This window comes from Mus caroli, unplaced genomic scaffold (assembly GCF_978045245.1).
Source record: "Mus caroli unplaced genomic scaffold, Mus_caroli_1 scaffold_20, whole genome shotgun sequence".
Lineage (NCBI taxonomy): Eukaryota > Metazoa > Chordata > Mammalia > Rodentia > Muridae > Mus > Mus caroli.
In genome coordinates, this window is record NW_028227275.1 from 22039505 (window position 1) to 22048599 (window position 9095).

Here is a 9095-nt window from a genome sequence, read left to right on the forward strand (position 1 = left end):
TGAAGACCCAGAAATAAACCCATACACTTATGGTCACTTGATCTTTTACAAGGGACCTAAAACCATCCAGTGGAAAAAAGACAGCATTTCAACAAATAGTGCTGGCACAACTGGTGGTTAATATGTTGAAGAATGTGAATTGATACATTCCTATCTTCTTGTACGATGGTCAAATCTGAGTGGATCAAGGAACTCCACAAAAAAACAGAAACATTGAAACTTATAGAGGATAAAATGGGGAAAAGCCTCAAAGGTATGGGCACAGGGGGAAAATTCCTGAATAGAACAGCAATGGATTGTGCTGTAAGATTGAGAATCGATAAATGGGACCTCATAAAACTGCAAAGCTTCTGTAAAGCAAAACACACTGTCAATAAGACAAAAAAGGCCACCAACAGATTGGGAAAGGATCCTTACCTATCCTAAATCAGATAGGGGACTAATATCCAATACATATAAAGAATTCAAGAAGGTGGACTCCAGAAAATCAAATAACCCCATTAAAAAATGGGGCTCAGAGGTAAACAAAGTATTCTCACCTGAGGAATGCCGAATGGCTGAGAAACACCTGAAAAATTGTTCAGCATCCTTAATCATCAGGGAAATGCAAATCAAAACAACCCTGAGATTCCACCTCACACCAGTCAGAATGGCTAAGATCAAAAATTCAGGTGACAACAGATGCTGGCAAGGATGTGGAGAAAGAGGAACACTCCTCCATTGTTGGTGGGATTGCAAGCTTGTATAACCACTCTGGAAATCAGTCTGGCGGTTTCTCAGAAAATTGGACATGGTAATACAGGATGATCCTGAAATACCTGGGCATATATCCAGAAGATGTTCCAACTAGTAAGAAAGAAACATGCTCCACTATGTTCATAACAGCCTTATTTATAATAGCCAGAACTGGAAAGAACCCAGATGTCCCTCAACAGAGGAATGGATACAAAAAATGTGGTACATTTACACAATGGATTACTACTCAGCTATTAAAAAGAATGACTTTATGAAATTCCTAGGCAAATGGATGGACCTGGAGGGCATCATCCTGAGTGAGGTAACCCAATCACAAAAGAACTCAAATGATATGTACTCACTGATAAGGGGATATTAGCCCAGAAACTTAGAATACCCAAGATATAAGGTACAATTTGCAAAACATATGAAACTCAAGAAGAACGAAGACCAATATGTGGACACTTTGCTCCTTCTTAGAATTGGGAAGAAAACACCGATGGAAGGAGTTACTGAGATAAAGTTTGGAGCTGTGACAAAAGGATGGACCATCTAGAGACTTCCATATCCAGGGATCCATCCCATAATCAGCTTCCAAACGCTGACACCATTGCATACACTAGCAAGATTTTGCTGAAAGGACCCTGATATAGCTGTCTCTTGTGAGGCTATGCTGGGGCCTAGCAAAAACAGAAGTGGATGCTCACAGTCAGCTATTGGATGGATCACAGGGCCCCCAATGGAGGATCTAGAGAAAATACCCAAGGAGCTAAAGGTGTCTGCAACCCTATAGGTGGAACAACATTATGAACTAACCAGTCCCCCAGAGCTCTTGACTCTAGCTGCATATGTATCAAAAGATGGCCTAGTCGGCCATCACTGGAAAGAGGCCCATTGCACTTGCAAACTTTATATGCCCCAGTACAGGGGAACCCCAGGGCCAGTGGGAGTGGGTGGGTAGGAGAGTGTGGGGAGATTATGGGGGACTTTTGGGATAGCATTGGAAATGTAAATGAGGAAAATACCTAATAAAAAAAAAAGAAACAAAAATAGGCCATCTGGTTCACAGACAATTGCAACAGTTTAGGCAAAGAATTGTAAAGAAAAATGGGAATGCTAATGAAGGGATGCATGTATAATTAATAATTCTTATTATATGCTAATAAATGTATTAGCACAAAGAAAAACTAAAACCATAAGGCAGCCCCAACTAAATATTTTCTTTCATAAAAGTTTCTATGGTCATGGTGTTTCTTCACAGCAATAAATAAATAAATAAATAAATAAATAAATAAACAAACAAATAAAACCCTACCTAAGATTTAAAAAAAAAATAGATTTGCCTGAAGAGCAAGCTTGTCCACAACTAAGCATATACTAAAACGATGTCCCACTGTGCCGCTAGGACACATACTCCACTATGTTCATATAAACATTATTTGTAATAGCTAGAAGCTGGAAACAATCCAGATGTCCCACAACAGAAGAATGGGTACAGAAATTGTGGTTCATTTACACAATGGAATATTATTCAGCTATTCAGAATGAGGAAGTCTTGCAGGCAAATGGATAGAACTAGAAAATATCAGCCTGAGTGACGCAACCCACCCCCAGAAGACATGCATGGTATGTGCTCACTGAAAGTAGATATTAGGTTAAAAAGTACAGAATACCCAGAAGATAATCCACAGAAGGTTAATGAGCCAAAGGACCCAAATCGAGGATGCCTCCATCTCACTTGGGAAAGAGACAGAAGCAGAGGGCAGAAGGGGGAAGGCAATTGGGTGGTAGAGGGGAGAAGGATGGGGATGTGAAAAGGGAAATATGGTCAGGTTTTGGGTAAATAAGGAGTTAAGCTCTGAGGGCCAGCAGAATTAATAGAAATACACATATTTGGAAGATGGGAAGTTGGGTAACCCTCTATAATATACCAGAGACCTGGAATGAGAGATAACCTCAAGAGTCTAAGGAAGAGACCTTAGATGAAATGCCCAACAGTGGGAAAAGAAAACTTATAGAATCCACCTCCAGTAGAAAGACAGGGTGTCAAGAGGAAAAATGGGGTTGTCGTCCGACAGTCAAAACTCTGACACAGAATTGTTCCTGTCTAAAAGAACTGAAGGGATAAAAATGTAGAAGAGACAGACAGAAAGGAGGTCCAGTGACAAGCCCAAATTTGGACCCATCTCAAGAGGAGGCTCCAAGTCCTGACACTATTACTGATGCTATGATAGACTTACAGACAGAAGTATAGAATGGCTGGCCTCCAAGAGGCCCAACAAGCAGCTCACTGAAACAGAAGCAGATAATTACACCCAACCAATAGTTTTAAGTTAGGCACCTTTGTGGTTGAATTAGGGCCAGGGTGGAAGAAGTGAGAAGGAGGGAAATCCCATAGGAAGACCAGCAGTCATAACAATTCTGGACCCTGAGATCTCTCATGTACTGAGCCACAGGCAGGTAGCATATAATTTCTGATCCAAGGCCTCCAACATGTATACAGCAGAGAACTGCCTAATATGAGCTCAGTGAGAGAAGAAGCACCTGTGACTGAAGAGATATGAGGCCCCAAGATGTGTGAATGCCTGGCTGGATATGGAGATGAGGGGGGTGGGAAATCCTCTTGGAGACTGAGGAGGAGGGATGGAATGGAAAACTGCCAGAAGTTAAACCAGGAGGGGGATAATAACAAGACTATAAAAACATTAAAGATAATAATAAAAATAAATAAAATACACTTAAAAATGAGATCCCTTTTTACAGCAAATGGAGGACCATTACAGAAAGCCATAATTGGATAGAATGAAAATACCAACATATTGTGGGGGTACCAGACAGATACCCCCACAATCAAAACTTCTAAATCAAAACTTCTGCATGTATAGCTCAAGGATCATGCAGAAGAAGAGGCAAAAACATTGTAAGAACCAGAATATCAAGCAATCTACTGTAAAAAGCTCTCTGAGAAATGGCTACAAAGAAGATAGGGGAAAAAAGACCAAATCTGTAGATATGTTAATGTGGGAAAAGAAAAATTTCAGAGGCCTACCCTTAGTGAGGGAGCTACATATGAATGCTGGGGTAAGAACAATTATCCTCTACAAATGATGAGCCTACTAATTGGTTTTATATTTGGAGAATGGTCAGCCATGAAATCATATAGACTATATTCATCAAGAAAGGTATACTGATGAGGCAGTTTCTTAATGGATGTACATGCATGTACATAATAAAAATACTAATAGTGGTGATGATATTGATGAGGAGGAGGAGGAGGAAGAGAAGGAGGAGGAAGAAGAAAATAGGAGGCATGTAATGAGGACAAGAGATGAGTAGGAATGGATGGTGGAAATGGGGATAATTATATAATTTTATTTCCATTTAAATATTTTAAAATCAACTATAAAACTCTGAAAACACTAATAAAATTTGTCTGAAATATCACTTATGTCAAGCATGCACTAGAGTCGATGAACATACAGTTGGGTAGATAGGAAAGTAAGAATTATCAAAGCACATGAGAGATTCTCAAAATTGTAATGATTTTTAAATAATTAACAATAAATTTTTGATGTGCTATAGCATACACAATAACTACTAAAATCTTCTGCTGTGAAATGGAAAACATCGATCACATCATGGATACACAGAGCTGTAAACATGGGCCTAGAGGAGACTCTGTAGAGCTCAGGCAATGTGTCCAAACCTATGAAACCAAGAAAATGAAAACAAATATCATCTGTCATCTCTATCAGTAACATTTACTCTCTGGTGAAATGATCCACCTATGTTTGTGCTAATGAGAACTCATAGTTATACAACTCAGCAGAAAATTAACCTGAAACCTATATTATTATTTCTGATTAAAAACAATGAAAATGTTTTAGGTAGAACATTACCAACATGACTTAAGCACACATACCTAAACTAAGATGCAAGTGTATAAATTGGTATTTACCCTTGGTTTTCCTTAGTTCTTCCACAAGACACTGTGCTTCCTCTTGAACACGGTCCTCAATGTTCCTTTTCCCCATGCCAAATTCCACAGGGTAGTGAGTGTGAAGTGTCTACTCTTTTTCCATCTGTTTCCATTGATAAAAACAATGCCTAAAGAAATGAGAAGATACTAGAAATAGATGCTAGGAACAGGTGAGATGGAAACCATAGAGATGTCTCACTGTACCTAAGATGGAAGGCCCATCCCTTTCTTTCAATCCTATATCTCACAGTAAATACTGTGTAACCTGCACATGAATATATACACTTACTTACCAAGGCCATTATTAATCTTTTCTGCCATTGGAATGTTTCCTCTACCAGAAAACTCCTCCCCATGATCAATCAGAGCTTCCTTCACTGCTTCATACCAATGCAATACAATAATGGGCCATGAGCCCAAATACAGAGTGAACACGGGGCCATAGGCTTTTGAGAACTGGAAATAGGAAAATAAAAGACAAACACTAGCAAACATGTACCTTTAATCTAAATAGTGTAAACCTCATTCACACTGATATTATCTCTGTAGTTTAATGTTTTTATTTAGGCAAACTCACTTTCAAATGGTTCTGAAGCTAACTTATATAACATTATGGTAATTATCAATTGCCTACAGTCAACCATGTAATGGCTTAGGGTTCAGGCAGTTGTTATGCAAAGATTACAATGAATTTTTCCATCAAAACATTCAGTAGAACACCAGTCACCAGAACTCCAGGTAGGCTATCACTTGGCTGCAGACTGCCCTCTCTTTCTCAGTGCCTATCAACTCAAACTGAAATCATGCCTCTCACCCTTCTCACCTTCTCCAACCTACTAACTTGAACAGAAATGTCCTGCTCAACCAGAGGCCAACTTTTTCTGTAGAAGTCCAGGCTACAAATTGAGTGGAAACCTTCAACTCAACTACAGGTCACTCAGACCAGAAGATGAACACAAAACAGAAGTCAAGGTACAAAATGCCCACACTACTAAGTTTAATTTACAGAGTTAATGTTATATGTTGAACTTCTGATAGCATATTTACAGAGAGGACATCATATGGGACCATAATGAACAAAGAGTAGTAAAAGAATTCTTAAGGAGTAAAAATACTGTTCATGCTATCAATATTACACATCAAATTTTAGTATAGAACTATAGTGATATAATACTCACAGGAAATAGACAAGTATACCAATGAAGTAGAAAAAAATGATGCAGAAATAGAACAATAAAGCTGGGCCCACTTGATGTTTAAAGTGTAAAGTTTTAAGTCATCACAAATGATTCTATTGATAATTCCAGATTTGGTTTACTGCTAAAGACAGAGAGTGGTCACTGTAGAAGCTGTATCACATGTATGCAGTATTTTCTGGAAAAAATGGACCCTTATCTCACAGCATTAAGCTTCAGACTTAGGCTTGCATGAACTAAAAATAGATATGAATATCACCAGTTATGATGAAAGTTTGGATTCTTTTTAGCATTTCTTATATTATTCCATCTCCATTGGTATTTAGTTAAATTGGGCATCAATTTATTTCTATAGAGTCCAGCATCAAATGCATAACTTCAGTAAAAATTTATGTCTAAAAATATTACTAACTTACTGAAAAAATATTACTCACTATTGACCTTTGACAAAAGATAAAGGAAAAACTGCTGTTTTAAAAAATAATAAATATTCAATTTTTTCTTTTTCCCCTTTTCTTTTCTTTTATTGGACATTTTCCTTATTTACATTTCAAATATTATCCCCTTGCCAAGTTTCCCCTCTAGAAACCCCCTATTCCATTCCTCTTCTCCCTGCTTCTCTGAGGATGCTTCCCCACCCACAGACCTACTCCAGCCTCCCTTTCCTGTCATTTTCCTACACTGAGGCATCAAGCCTTCACAGGAACAAGGGCCTCCCCTTCAAATGATGCCAGACAAGGCCATCATCTGCTACATATGCAGCTGGAGTCATGGGTGCCTTTATGTGTACTCTTTGGTTGGTGGTTTAGTCCCTGGCAGCTCTGGTTGGTTGACATAGGTATTCTATGGGGTTGCAAACTCCTTCACCTACTTCAGTCCTTTCTCTTTTTTTTTTTTTTTGATTTTTAATATTTTTATTACATATTTTCCTCAATTACATTTCCAATGCTATCCCAAAAGTCCCCCATACAGCCCCCCACTTCCCTACCCACCCATTCCCATTCTTTTGGCCCTGGCATTCCCCTATATTGGGGCATATAAAGTTTGCAAGTCCAATGGGCCTCTCTTTCCATTGATGGCCGACTAGGCCATCTTTCGATACATATGCAGCTAGAGACAAGAGCTCCGGGGTTCTGGTTAGTACATCATGTTGTTCCAACAATAGGGTTGCAGATCCCTTTAGCTCCTTGGGTACTTTGTCTAGCTTCTCCATTGGGAGCCCTGTGATACATCCAATAGCTGACTGTGAACATCCACTCCTGTGCTTGCTAGGCCCCGGCATCGTCTCACAAGAGACAGCTATATTTGGGTCCTTTCAGCAAAATCTTGCTAGTGTATGCAATGGTGTCAGCGTTTAGAAGCTGATTATGGGATGGATCCCTGGATACGGCAGTCTCTAAATGGTCCATCCTTTCATCACAGCTACGAACTTTGTAACTCCTTCCCTGGGTGTTTTGTTCCCAATTCTAAGAAGGTGTACAGTGTCCACACGTTGGTCTTCATTCTTCTTGAGTTTCATGCGTTTAGCAAATTGTATCTTATATCTTGGGTATCCTAAGTTTTGGGCTAATATCCACTTATCAGTGAATACATATTGTGTGAGTTCTTTTGTGATTGTGTTACTTCACTCAAGATGATGCCCTCCAGGTCCATCCATTTGGCTAGGAATTTCATAAATTCATTCTTTTTAATAGCTGAGTAGTACTCCATTGTGTAAATGTACCATAATTTCTGTATCCATTCCTCTGTTGAGGGACATCTGGGTTCTTTCCAGCTTCTGGCTATTATAAATAGGGCTGCTATGAACATAGTGGAGCATGTGTCCTTTTTACCGGTTGGGACATCTTCTGGATATATGCCCAGGAGAGGTATTGCTGGATCCTCCGGTAGTACTATGTCCAATTTTCTGAGGAACCGCCAGACTGATTTCCAGAGTGGTTGTACAAGCTTGCAATCCCACCAACAATGGAGGAGTGTTCCTCTCAGTCCTTTCTCTAATTGATCCAGTCCAACGATTGATGGCAACCATTCACCACTGTATATTTCAGGTTCTGGCAGAGCCTCTCAGGAGACAGCCATATCAGGCTCCTGTCAACAAGCACTTCTTGGTATCCATAATAGTATTTTTGTTTGGTGACCTTTTATGGGGTAGATTCCCAGGTGGAGCAGTCTCTGAATGCCCTTTCCTTCAGTCTCTGATCCAGACTTTGCCTACATTTTTCCTCCTGTGAATGGTGTACTCTTTGGTTGGTGGTTTAGTTCCTGGGAGCTCTGGTTGGTTGACAGATTAAGTGGGTAGGGTAACAACTGGGAGGAAAGAGGAAGCTTCAGTCAGGATGTTAGTAACTAAATTTATTAATGAAATAAATGAACTGGCCTAAACTTCCTCAACCTGAAAACTTGTTTGTTACTCTCTTTCTAAAAAGCGCCAGCTGTAAAAGGCATAAGGTACACAATACATAGCAAGAGGTATGACCTTATGTTTATGTATAACCTTACTGCCTCTAGGACTATAATTTCATTTAAAGCAACACCCAATTTATCATTGTTATGAAGATAGTAGAGGATCACAAAAAGAGTACTTACATTGGTTAAGGATTGGCTGAAGTTCTTCACATCTATCTGAAGGAAATTACCAATAATCGGGAAAGGAGTGGGGCCAGGAGGGAGCCTCCCTCTGCCATACCTCTGTCTCCATAGTGAGAGGAGAATGAGAGAGGAGAGAGTGAGCACCAAGATTGTGACAAGATCCATGGAAGCCCCCCTTATTCACACAGTTGTGATCAGGCATCACTGACCTTTTTATAGCAATTAAAAATCATGTTCCTTTCTGAGCATCATTGAGTAACCCATTAGGAAAGCTCTAATCTGTCTCTTTCAAGTACACTTTGTCCCTTTGATAGAGATAAAAAGATGTTATTTACCCTTGACCATTTCACGGAGCCCATTTGAATTTCTGGGTAACAGTACAGACTTGTATCCAAGTACTACTTCTAAAAGTAAACAAACATGTTTCTAATGTGCAGTTATTCTTGAAAAGTAATAAATTAATTTTGAAATGCAAGATAATTCCTCAAACATTACATATCATCTCAGTGACCAGGTGGTCATAAATGATGTATTTCATATATAACTTGTGAATATTGTTATACTCTATGGAATAAATTTATTTTTAACAAAGTCAT

General features: G+C 39.1%; 1 pseudogene; it reads right to left on the reverse strand.

The window, feature by feature from the left end:
* Nucleotides 1-3621: 3621 nt before the first annotated feature.
* LOC110287954 (cytochrome P450 2C39-like) lies at nt 3622-8664 on the reverse strand (annotated as a pseudogene).
* Nucleotides 8665-9095: the final 431 nt, after the last annotated feature.